Genomic DNA, 12,205 nt, shown 5'->3' on the forward strand with positions numbered 1-12,205 from the left:
GCCGCACCAGCTGGAGCTCTGCAGACCGCGGCTTCAGGCTGCGACTTCAGGCTGCCGGCTGCCCCGGGCTAGCGAAACGGAGCGCTCCCCTCCAGCGAGCCCCAGCGAGGGCTAACCCGCTCCATGCCGAGAGTCCACGCTGCGCCCGCCGCTGAAGCCCCGGGCGCGTCTCCGGGAAAGGCCGCGTCGATCCTTGATGTTAGGCCACGGGGGAGGCGACCTGGAAAACGTTGCCTCTCCATGGAGGAGGCGACCGAAGCGGTTTCCCCCTCACCCCCCCACACCACCCCCCACACAAAACACACAAAGGAACATTAAATGCAGACTTTAAAACATACGAAAAAAATAAAAAAAGGTTGAAAAAACTGACGCGCTGCTGACATGGCTGCTGCACAGAGCAGCGCCCCCTCTCGATGGATAAGGAAGTGGCTGGCAGACAGGAAACAAAGAGTAGGGATTAACGGGTCCCTTTCAGAATGGCAGGCAGTGACTAGTGAGGTACCGCAAGGCTCAGTGCTGGACCGCAGCTATTTACAATATACATCAATGATTTGGATGAAGTGATTCAAAGTAACATTAGCAAATTTGCAGATGACACAAAGCTGGGTGGCAGTGTGAACTGTGAGGAGGATGCTATGAGAATGCAGGGTGACTTGGACAGGTTGGGGGAGTGGGCAGATGCATGGCAGATGAAGTTTAATGCGGATAAATGTGAGGTTATCCACTTTGGTAGCAAAAACAGGAAGGCAGATTACTATCTAAATGGCGTTAATTTGGGGAAAGGGGAAGTACAACGGTACCTGGGGGTCCTTGTTCATTAGTCTATGAAAGTAAGCATGCAGGGACAGCAGGCAGTGAAGAAAGCGAATGGCATGTTGGCCTTTATAACAAGAGGAATCGAATATTGGAGCAAAGAGGTCCTTCTGCAGTTGTACAGAGCCCTAGTGAGACAAACACCTGGAGAATTGTGTGCAGTTTTGGTCCCCTAATTAGAGGAAGGACATTCTTGCTATTGAGGGAGTGTAGCGTAGGTTCACAAGGTTAATTCCCGGGATGGTGGGACTGTCATATGTTGAGAGAATGGAGCAGCTGGGCTTGTACACTCTGGAGTTTAGAAGGATGAGAGGATATCTCATTGAAACATATAAGATTGTAGAGGCAGGAAACATGTTCCCGATGTTGGGGTAGTCCAGAACCAGGGGACACAGTTTAAGAATAAGGAGTAAGCCATTTAGAACGGAGACGAGGAAACACTTTTTCTCACAGAGAGTGGTGAGTCTGTGGAGTTCTCTGCCTCAGAGGGCGGTGCGGGCCAGTTCTCTGGATACTTTCAAGAGAGAGCTAGATAGGGCTCTTAAAAATAGCGGAGTCAGGGGATATGGTGTGAAGGCAGGAACAGGGGTACTGATTGTGGATGATCAGCCATGATCACATTGAATGGTGGTGCTGGCTCGAAGGGCCAAATGGCCTACTCCTGCACCTATTGTCTATTGTCTATTGTCACCGGCGGAGAACAATCAGTGACCAGTGCCCACTGAGAGTCCCCAAGACACTGACAGCTCCTGCCCCTTCCCCTCTGGTCCCCCTTGCTGTCTCCTGGCCCCCCTCCCCCATGATACCCCCTTCTCCCCATGGCTCTTCCCCGTATTTTCTCTGAGCTCTCTCCTACCCTCCCCCGCCCAAACACCCCTTTCCCCCTAAACCCCCCCGCCCCCACAACCCTCCCTACCCCCACAATCCCCCCACCCACACACCCCTCCCCGCGCCCACACACTCATCCGCCCGCTATCTCCCCCACCAACTACACACCCCTCCTCCCCCACAACCCCCGCCAACCACACACCCCTCCTCCCCCACAACCCCCCACCCCACACCCCACGCCTCAACACGCCGCCCCCAAATATTACGTTGAGGGACTTAGTCAAGTACCATTTAAATGCTGCATGTTATCCCCTTCCATTGTCAGGATGGAAGTCAGCAGTGTTCTAGCATTAGTTTAAATGTGACTAATTAGGTGCAGTGATGGCAGCTCCTAGCAGCATTATCAATAATGGAGGCAAATGGATCTTGTACCTTTTCCTAATATAATTTTATGTGATTTCATATTTAACAGATGGATCTGCATCCATGATGTTTTTACAATTGCATTAGCCTTGATGCTCCATTTAGTAGACCATTTCCTGATGAACCAGTTTTTAAATGGGTAGGCAGGAACGGCAGATGCTGGTTTACACCGAAGATAGACGTAAAATGCTGGAATAACTCAGCGGGGCAGGCAGCATCTCTGGAGAGAAGGAATGGGGGACATTTTGGGTCGAGATCCTTCTTCAGGCTGAGAGTTAGACATAGAGATATGGAAGGGTAAGGTGTGAAAATGAGACATCAAACGAGATGAAGTTAAGGGAAATGTAGAATTGATCAATGTTAGCTAGGAGAAGGTGACAACGAAGCCAAATGGAGATAAAATGTAATCGGGGGACAGTCAAACTGGTCGGAGAACTGGGAAGGGGATAGGATGGAGAGAGAGGGAAAGCAAGGGTTACTTGAAGCTAGAGAAGTCAATATTCATACCGCTGGGATGTAAGCTGCCGAAGCGAAATATGAAGTGCTGTTCCTCCAATTTGTGCTGGGCCTCACTCTGACAATGGATGGAAAGATAGCTGGTGAGCAGGAGGAATCACAGAGGGGGAGCAATGAGAGTGCGTGTTGCAAAACTTTACAAAATAATTTCTTGATGCCGTACAACTTTGAACTTGTGGAGTACATTCTACGGTACGATGTTACTGGTGTAGTTCTGCAATGCTCTGGATTCTTTTGACACCTGGTAGTTGGTGAATAATTTTACGCAAATGCACAATCTATCTCGACTGTTCCAGGGCCCTTTTTGGGATGACATGTTCAGTATTTATATTACAGCGCTCTGCAATGCTTCAGAAAGCTGGCGATTGTTATTGTGTTGGCTTCACCACAAAGAACTGGGTCACCTGACATCACACACAACGCACAACTATTTGTCTCAGCTACGGACAAAAATAAAATCCACACTGTAGTGCAGACATTTTGCCAAGAAATGTTCACACATTCATTCCTTTGTTTGAAAACAACAGGCTGAAGCTCCCTAATGTGGAACTTTAAATTATGTCTTTTGCAATCAGGCTGTGCAGTTGAGCAGAGCGATGTTCTGTTTTACTCGCACAGATTAGGTAATGTTAAATCGTCTCCATGAGCTATTTCTGGGGCTCGGCCAATTATGGAAACAAATTAATATTAAAACAATAGTTAATAAAACACGGAACATTTTGTGCAGACAGCAGATCAGTATTAAATGTAGCATTGCTGCCATCACAGCTCCAACTTCCTGGGTTTATTTCTGTTCTCCAGTGCTGTATTGTGTGGAGTTTGCACAAACTAACATGCTTGGTGAGTGTTTGACTGCACTGGGCCTCTACTCGCTGGAGTTTAGGAGGTCGAGGGGGGACCTCATTGAAACTTACAGAATAGTGAAAGGCATAGATAGAGTGGATGTGGAAAGGATGTTTCCACAGGTGGGAGAGTCTAGGTCCGGAGGTCTTAGCCGCAGAATTAAAGGACACACTTTTAGAAAGGTGAGGAAGAACTTCTTTAGTCAGAGGGTAGTTAATCTATGGAACTCATTGCCACAGAGGGCTGTGGAGGCCAAGTTAGTGGATATTTTTAAGGCAGAGATAGACAAATTCCTGATTAGAATGGGTGTCAAGGGTTGTGGGAAGAAGGCAGGACAATGGGATCAGCCAGTAGAATCAATGGGCCGAATGGCCTAATTCTACTCCTATAATGTGAACTTGTGAACGACCTTGTTGTGACCCTTGCTTCCCATCGCCCTTCCCACCGCTCACCCGCACCAGCCCTCCCTTCAACCACAGTGCTTTGATTGCCTCCCACAACCCAAAGACATGCTGCTTGGCAGGTTCATTAGTAATAGTAAGTTACGCCTGGGGAGGTTGGATGGTGGGAGAATCGAGCAGGGTATTGGTGACAAGGGACAGCTTTCAGGGAAACAAGTGGGGAAAAGGGATTAATGGGGATCAGACTGGGAGCCAGCACAGACTCCTTCAATGTCGCAAGGATGTATGAAATTGCTCCTAGGCCTGGCCAAGCTGGCCATCTGCGAGTCACGGTGCCAGGCGGTAGAGGGCTCCGCCCAATCCGGCTGCCTTCCCCCTTTCCGGGGTTACGTCCGCGCCCGGCTGGTTCTAGAGAGGGACTACGCGCTGTCCACGGGCGCCATGGAGGATTTCTGGGACCGCTGGGCACCGCAGGGGGGTGGAATGCATCCTCACTAAGGATGGGGAAATAGTTATTTAAGAATGGTACACAAAATTGCTGGGGAAACTCAGCGGGTGCAGCAGCATCTATGGAGCGAAGGAAATAGGCGACATTTCGGGCCGAAACCCTTCTTCAGACTGATGGGGGGTGGGGGGGGGGAAAGAAAGAAGGAAAAGGGGAGGAGGAGGAGGAGGAGCCCGAGGGCGGGCGGATGGGAGGGTGGGAGGAGACAGCTAGAGGGTAAAGGAAGGGGAGGAGACAGCAAGGGCTAGCCAAATTGGGAGAATTCAATGTTAATGCCATAAGGACGCAAGGTCCCCAGACGGAATATGAGGTGCTGTTCCGATTTGTTTGTATTGTTTAGTATTGTACATATTTTTGTAATAATTGAATATTTTTGGTTAAATAAAATTAAAAAAAATATATATTTTTTAAATGTTTTAAAAGGATGTATGAAAAATAAAATATGATTTTATTTCCACATTAATGACTAATATTGCAAGCACTATTTTAACATGGGAAATAAATGCATGTTTTATGATTTAAATCAAACCAACAAACATGGTGGCACGGTGGTAGAATTGCTGTCTTACAGCACCAGAGACCCGGGTTTGATTCTGACCACGGGCACTGTCTGTACGGAATTTGTACGTTCACCCCGTGACCTGCGTGGGTTTTCTCCGGGATTTCCGGTTTCCTCCCACACTCCAAAGACATACAGGTTTGTAGGTTAATTAGCTTGGTGAAATTGTAACTTGTGTGTGGAGGATGGTTCTAGTGTGCGGGGATCACTGGTCGGTGCGGACTCGATGGGCCGAAGGGCCTGTTTCCTCGCAGTATCTCTAAACCAAACTAAACTAAAAGGTAGGGAAAGGCTGAATAAGTTGTGTTGTGTTCTCAGAAGACTGAGAGGCAAATTGACTTTAAATTTGATAAGGTAATTGCCTATTTGTGGGAATCCTAAATTAATAGATGGTATTTACTAAATCCAATTAAAAAATGTAGAAGATTCAAGAATCTGGAACATGCTTGTACATGAAGTAATTGTATTAAGACAAACAGCATAGATGCACTTAATAGGAAACTATGTAAGATGGAGAAAATAAATTGTAGGATGTGTCAAATGTGTGGGAGGAGGCTTGCTTGTAATATAAATGTAGATTGATTGGCCCAAATGGTGTTATGTGACGGCAAGTTTGTAAATGTCAGTCCCAGCGACTTGTAAATTGCCTTCCTTGTCCAGTTTGGGTATACCAGTTAACCAATTGCAGATATAGTGTTTATTGGTTTAAAAGGACATCAAAAATTATTTATTCACTGTAATGTGCTATTACGTTTTCATCTCAAGTGCATGGGAAATTAAGAATAAATCTAATGCTATCTACAGGGTAGTAACGTCACTTTTGGCAAAATGGGCTGGAATACGCGTAATGCATTATGTTCAGCAAGCAGGTTGATACAAGCAAATTAAAATAACAGAGATTTTTCATATGGCCATATCAATGACTTCACTATATGTTTCACACGGCTCAATTTAAACTAGTAAGAGACATGAACATATTTAATTTTATAATGCATGGGGACTCTGGAAAGGAAAATTGGTGTTTAATAGACAATAGGTGCAGTAGGATATTCGGCCTTTCGAACCAGCACCGCCATTCAATGTGATCATGGCTGATCATCCCCAATCAGTACCCCGTTCCTGCCTTCTCCCCATATCCCCTGACTCTGCTATCTTTAAGAGCCCTATCTAGCTCTCTCTTGAAAGTAAATGGGGGTAATGAATCAGAATGACATTGGAAACCAAGTGATATTGTACGATAAGTTCAGCTGCTTAGCATATGTGCTTATGACAATTAAACCGTACAAATGTACTTTATTCATTTCAAAGTCAGGCCTCAACACTGGAGGAGGACCAGAATAGATGATGCCATCAAAAAGATGAAAGAAGCAGAGCAGAACTGATTCTCAAGCTGTAGAATGCCCAGTGTGGCGTAAGAATGCTGGACAAGACAAGTTAGGCAAGAACGGACACAAATGTACTTTGAGAACCAAGCACCTAAAAATGGATGAAAGAATAGATCAACTGGGCTTATTTTCACTGGAACTTAGAAGGCTGAGAGGCGATGCCATCGAAACAAATACATTTTTCAAGGGATTGGACAGGCTAGATGCAGGGAAAATGATCCTGATGTTGGGGGAGTCCAGAACCAGGGGTCACAGTTTAAGAATAAGGGGTAGGCCATTTCGGACTGAGATGAGGAAAAACGTTTTCACCCAGAGAGTTGTGAATCTGTGGATTTCTCTGCCTCAGAAGGCAGTGGAGGCCAATTCACTGGATGTTTTCAAGAGAGAGGTAGATTTAGCTCTTAAGACTAAAGGAATCAAGTAATAAGGGGAAAAAGCAGGAACGGGGTACTGATTGGTGTTTTTTAATTAATTGAATTTTTACTTATTATATATTAGCTATGTATATTGTGTTTACAGGCCTGTTATGAATAGAATATAATTTATTTGCCACACAACCAGGGTCGGTGGAATTTGGGTTGTTAGCAGCGGTACAATAATAAAGAACACACAACCACAATAAAAATGTAACACAAACATCCACCACAGCATTCATCACTGTGGTGGAAGGCACAGAACTTGGCCAATCCGCCTCCATTTTCCCCCGTGGTCGGGACCAAAGATCTTATAGCAGAGCTCCTCTATAATATGCTGTTGCATATGTGCTGTTGTTGGTAGCTTTGACAATTCAGCATTCTTAACTCTCATGAATCTTGAAACTAATTTTGATGGAAATGTACGATGGACACTAGTACAGTACATGCAGATTTATTGTTCAGGTGCACGATTAGAGTCAAAGAGTTGTACAGCACAAAAGCAGGCTCACCATGTCCATGCCGACCATTGTATTCATGCATACAAATCCAATTTACTTGCGTTTGGTCTATATTGCTATATTGACCATTTTGTCCTTGGCTTCCTCCATTACCGGAGTGAGACCACACATAAACTGGAGGAACAGCTCCTTATATGCCACTTGGATAGTTTACAATCCAATGGTATGAACAGTGAATTATCCCTTCCCCCTCTCTTTCCAGTGCATCTATGCATCTGTTTCTTCCACGAACCTGCACATCTTTTTCGCACCCCCTCCCCCTGTCCTCTTCCATTTATGGATAGGACAGATTTGGAGGGATATGGACCAAACGTGGGAAGGTGGGACTGGTGTAGCTGGGACATGTTAGGCAAGTTGGGCCGAATGGCCTGTTTCCACACTATGACTTCATGACTCTATATCCCTCTTACTGACTTTACATTTCACTCATTTTCTCTCCCTATCTGACACCTCTTTTGTATCTCTTTTATTTCTCGTCTTTGCTCACCCACGTGCCAATCTAACCTCCCTCAGCCGTATCCATCGATCCAGGCCTTGTCCTGCCCCCACTACTTTTCCAGCTTTCTCCCCACTACTACAATCAGGCTGAAGAAGCCCTCCCAACATTCCTCCCACAGATGCTGCCTGACCTGCGGAGTTACACCAGCACTTTGTGTTTTACCCAAGACTCCAGCATCTTCAGTTCCTCGACTATCTATTAAAATGACACTCCTTCAGGATAAGGGAATGGAACAAAATGAGAGGATAAGTGTCAACCATCAGATGTCACCAAACTTAATCTCCAAAAATGAGTTGGCCACTCTTCCTCAGGGATGACTGGAATTAACAGGAGTCACTTGTAGCTGCAGGCATATCTGGTTAATTGCATTCAGAACCTGAAAATAATCAAATCAATCCTAATAATTAGTTTTGTGCTGCATTACTTTTCATGTATTTGCAGCTTACCTCTCTCCCAACATGTCGTGTGACAGAATTGAGTTTCTCATTCTCACATTCCAGTTCCTGATAGTTTCCAATCCATATCGCGAAACATCTCTAATTTCAATACTAATTGATATGAATGCAAATGTATAACAGGGGCACCCTCTGGGGAACCACTTAGCTCATATCAATTACCTGTATCTGACAATAATCACCCTGCTCTAATGAGGCCTGTGCAGTTACAAAGTAAATGGAGGCAGAATTTTATCCTCTGTTGAATGTGCCAAACATGCAATATAATAATGCGAGCCCTGACAATGGTAGCGGACTTTAGAAGGCATTACTTTAATGAGCGCCATAGAGGACAGACACCATGTCAAAACAGCCAAAACCTGTCATAACCATGACAGTAATTACTTCCAGAACCAAGGCAAATGGTAATGCACACGGCTTCTTCCATTAACATTAGTGGCTCCGAACTTCAGAGTTCTTTCAATTCCAAGTCAATGTTTTAATTCCGATTGTTTAAATTTTTATTATTATCAATTGCTTCCCCGGCATTAATGGGAATGGTGCAGAAACTCTCTTGGATGCCTGGTCCCCTCCATTCCAACACAAGTTATATGTATAAAATTATGAAAGGAATAGATCGGGTAAACACCTAGAGTCACTTCCCCAGAGAAGGGGAATCGATAACCAGAGGGCATAGGTTTAAGGTGAAGGGGGTGAGATTTTGCAGGAATCTGAGGGGTAACCTTTTCACACAAAGGGTGGTGGGTGTTAGGAACGAGCTGCCTGAGGAGGTAATTGGGGCAGGGATGATCGCAAAGTTTAAGAAGCAATTAGACAGGCACATGGGGATAGGGCAGGTTTAGAGGGTTATGGGCCAAATGCAGGCAAGTGGGACTAGTGAAGATTGGACATGTTGGTCAGTGTGGGCAAGTTGGGCCAAAAGGGCCTGTTTCCACACTGTATGACTATGAGAAGAGTGGCTGAAGTGCGAAGTCAGCATGGATTTATGAAAGGGAAATCATGCTTGACTAATCTTCTGGAATTTTTTGAGGATGTGACAAGTAAAATGGATGAAGGGGGGCCAGTGGATGTAATGTATCTAGACTTTTAGAAACCCTTTGATAAGGTCCTGCACGGGAGACTGGTGACTAAAATTAGAGCACACGGTATTGGGGGTAGGGTGTTGACGTGGATAGAAAATTGGTTTGCAGACAGGAAGCAAAGAGTAGGAGTGAACGAGTCCTTTTCAGAATGGCAGGCAGTGGCGAGTGGAGTGCCGCAAGGCTCGGTGTAGGGGCCGCAACTGTTTATATTAATATATTAATGATTTAGAAGAGGGAATTAGGAGCAACACTAGCAGGTTTGAGGATGACACAAAGCTGGGTGGCACTGTGAACTGTGAAGAGGATGTTAGGAAGTTGCAGGGTGACCTGGACAGGTTGAATGAGTGGGCAGATGCATGGCAGATGCAGTATAATATAGATAAATGTGAGGTTATCCACTTTGGCGGCAATTATCCACTTTTGCGATTATTATCTCAATGGGGTTAGGTTAGGTAAGGGAGAGGTACAGCGAGACCTGGGTGTCCTTGTACACCAGTCACTGAAAGTTGGCGTGCAGATACAGCAGGCAGTGAAGAAAGCTAATGGAATGTTGGCCTTCATAACAAGAGGATTTCAGTATAGGAGTAAAGAGGTTCTTCTGTAGTTGTATAGGGCTCTGGTAAGGCCACATCTGGAGTATTGTGTACTGTTTTGGTCTCCTATTTTGAGGAAGGACATCCTTGTGATTGAGGCAGTGCAGCGTAGGTTCACGAGATTGATCCCTGGGATGGTGGGTCTGTCATATGAGGAAAGATTGAAAAGACTAGGCTAGTATTCACTAGAGTTTTAAAGGATGAGGGGGAGGTCTTATAGAAACATATAACATTATAAAAGGACTGGACAGGCTAGATGCAGGAAAAATGTTCCCCATGTTGGGTGAGTCCAGAACCAGGGGCCACAGTCTTAGAATATAGGGGAGGCCATTTAAGACTGAGGTGAGAAAAAACGTTTTCACCCAGAGAGTTGTGAATTTGTGGAATTCCCTGCCATAGAGGGCAGTGGAGGCCAAATCACTGGATGGATTTAAGAGAGAGTTAGATAAAGCTCTCGGGGCTAGTGGAATCAAGGGATATGGGGAGAAGGCAGGCACGGATTATTGATTGGGGACGATCAGCCATGATCACAATGAATGGCGGTGCTGGCTCGAAGGGCCGAATGGCCTTCTCCTGCACCTATTTTCTATGTTTATGTCTATGTCTATGCCATGTGTAAGTCTGCTTCACCTTGGTGCTATCATAATCTGAAATTTACAGACACAACCTTCTCAGCACAGTTGCAGATCATACAGGAACGGGTATATCCTGACCTGAAAGTATTCAGGAAGGTGCATGATCCCTGTGCGATGGTGGAGGGGAGAGGAAGCGGGGGTGCAGAGGAGGAAAGAGTGTGTTGAATTGAATTGAATACTTTATTGTCACATGTGACATGTCACAGTATAATTCTTTGCTTGCATACCTTGCCAAGGTATGCAAATGGACACACATAAAGGGCACTTACAAAGTTACAATACCCCCCCCCCCCCCACGCGCCAGTTCCCTCTTTGCTCTTCCCACTACCCCCACGCTGGGTCCCCATTGTCTATTATTCTTCATGGCAGACCCCCTCACGCCAGGTCCCCATTGAGGTTGGGATTGCCTCTCTAATGTAGGTGCCATGAGGTGGATGTTGCTCTTTCCCTCATTGTCTCCTTCTCACAATTGCCTCGCCACTGCCAACAGTAGACACCCAATCCAGCCCTTTTCTGAACCAACAAAACACAAAGTGCAGAAGTAACTCAAAGGATCAGGCAGCATTTGTGGAGGGAATGGTTAGACGACTTTTCAGGTCGGGATCTTTTTTAGATTATTATTAGTTTAGAGATACAGCATGGAAACAGGCTCTTTGGCCCACGGAGTCCGCGCCGACCAGCGATCCCCGCACGCCAACACAATCCTACACACACTAAGGACAATTTACAATCTTTACCAAAGCCAATTAACCTATAAACCTGTACATCTTTGGAGTGCAGGAGGAAACCGGAGCACCCGGAGAAAACCCATGCGGTCACAGGGAGAACGTAAAACTCTGTACAGATAGCACCCATAGTCAGGATCGAACCTGGGTCTCTGGCGCTGTAAGGCAGCAAGTCTACCGCTGTGCCACAATGCTGCCCTTCAGACTCCATGGAGATGCAAGAAACTGCAGATGCTGGAATCTTGAGCAAAACACAACAGGCTGGAGGTGTAAGTTCACAGGTCAGGCAACATTCTCTGACCTGGAACATCATGTGTCCATTCCGTCCACAGGTGCTGCCTGACCTGCTGAGTTACTCCAACACTTTGTGCTTTGCTCAAGATTTCTGCATCTGCAGTTCCTTGTGTCTCTCTCTTCTGCACCAGGATGCAATCTCTGGCTGCCGTGCTGGCTTGGTCTTACGGGGAACAGAGCAGCATTCTTGGTTTTGGCCGTCCAATATTTCACTGACTTACATTAACAGGGGTGAAATATTATGGCTGTTATTCAGCACAACGATACATAGACAGACAGGCTGGGGCAGCTTAATGGTCAAACCTGCAAAGCAATCTGGAGACAACAAAAGCGATGGGCGCAAGGAGGCTGAGTTATTTCATAATATATTAACAGCACACAAATATCTTAGCGTAAATTATTCATAAATGTAAAAAGGCAACAAGCTGCAGGAAACTAAAACTTCAAACAAGAAGTGAGATGGGGATTTCCGTTATCTATTTGTTAAAACTGTAAACACGGACCTCTCTTCCTTTTAAAAATTAAAAAAGAAAAATTCAAATCTGAAATAAAATCTGAATGCACTAAAATTACTCAATGAGCATTTGTGGAGAGAAATAACAATTCAGATTGACGCCAGTCAAAGAGTGATACAGTGTGGAAACAGGCCCTTCGGCCCAACTTGCCCACACCGACCAACATGTCCCAGCTACACTAGGCCCACTTGCCTGCTCTT

This window comes from Amblyraja radiata, chromosome 7, assembly GCF_010909765.2.
Source record: "Amblyraja radiata isolate CabotCenter1 chromosome 7, sAmbRad1.1.pri, whole genome shotgun sequence".
NCBI lineage: Eukaryota > Metazoa > Chordata > Chondrichthyes > Rajiformes > Rajidae > Amblyraja > Amblyraja radiata.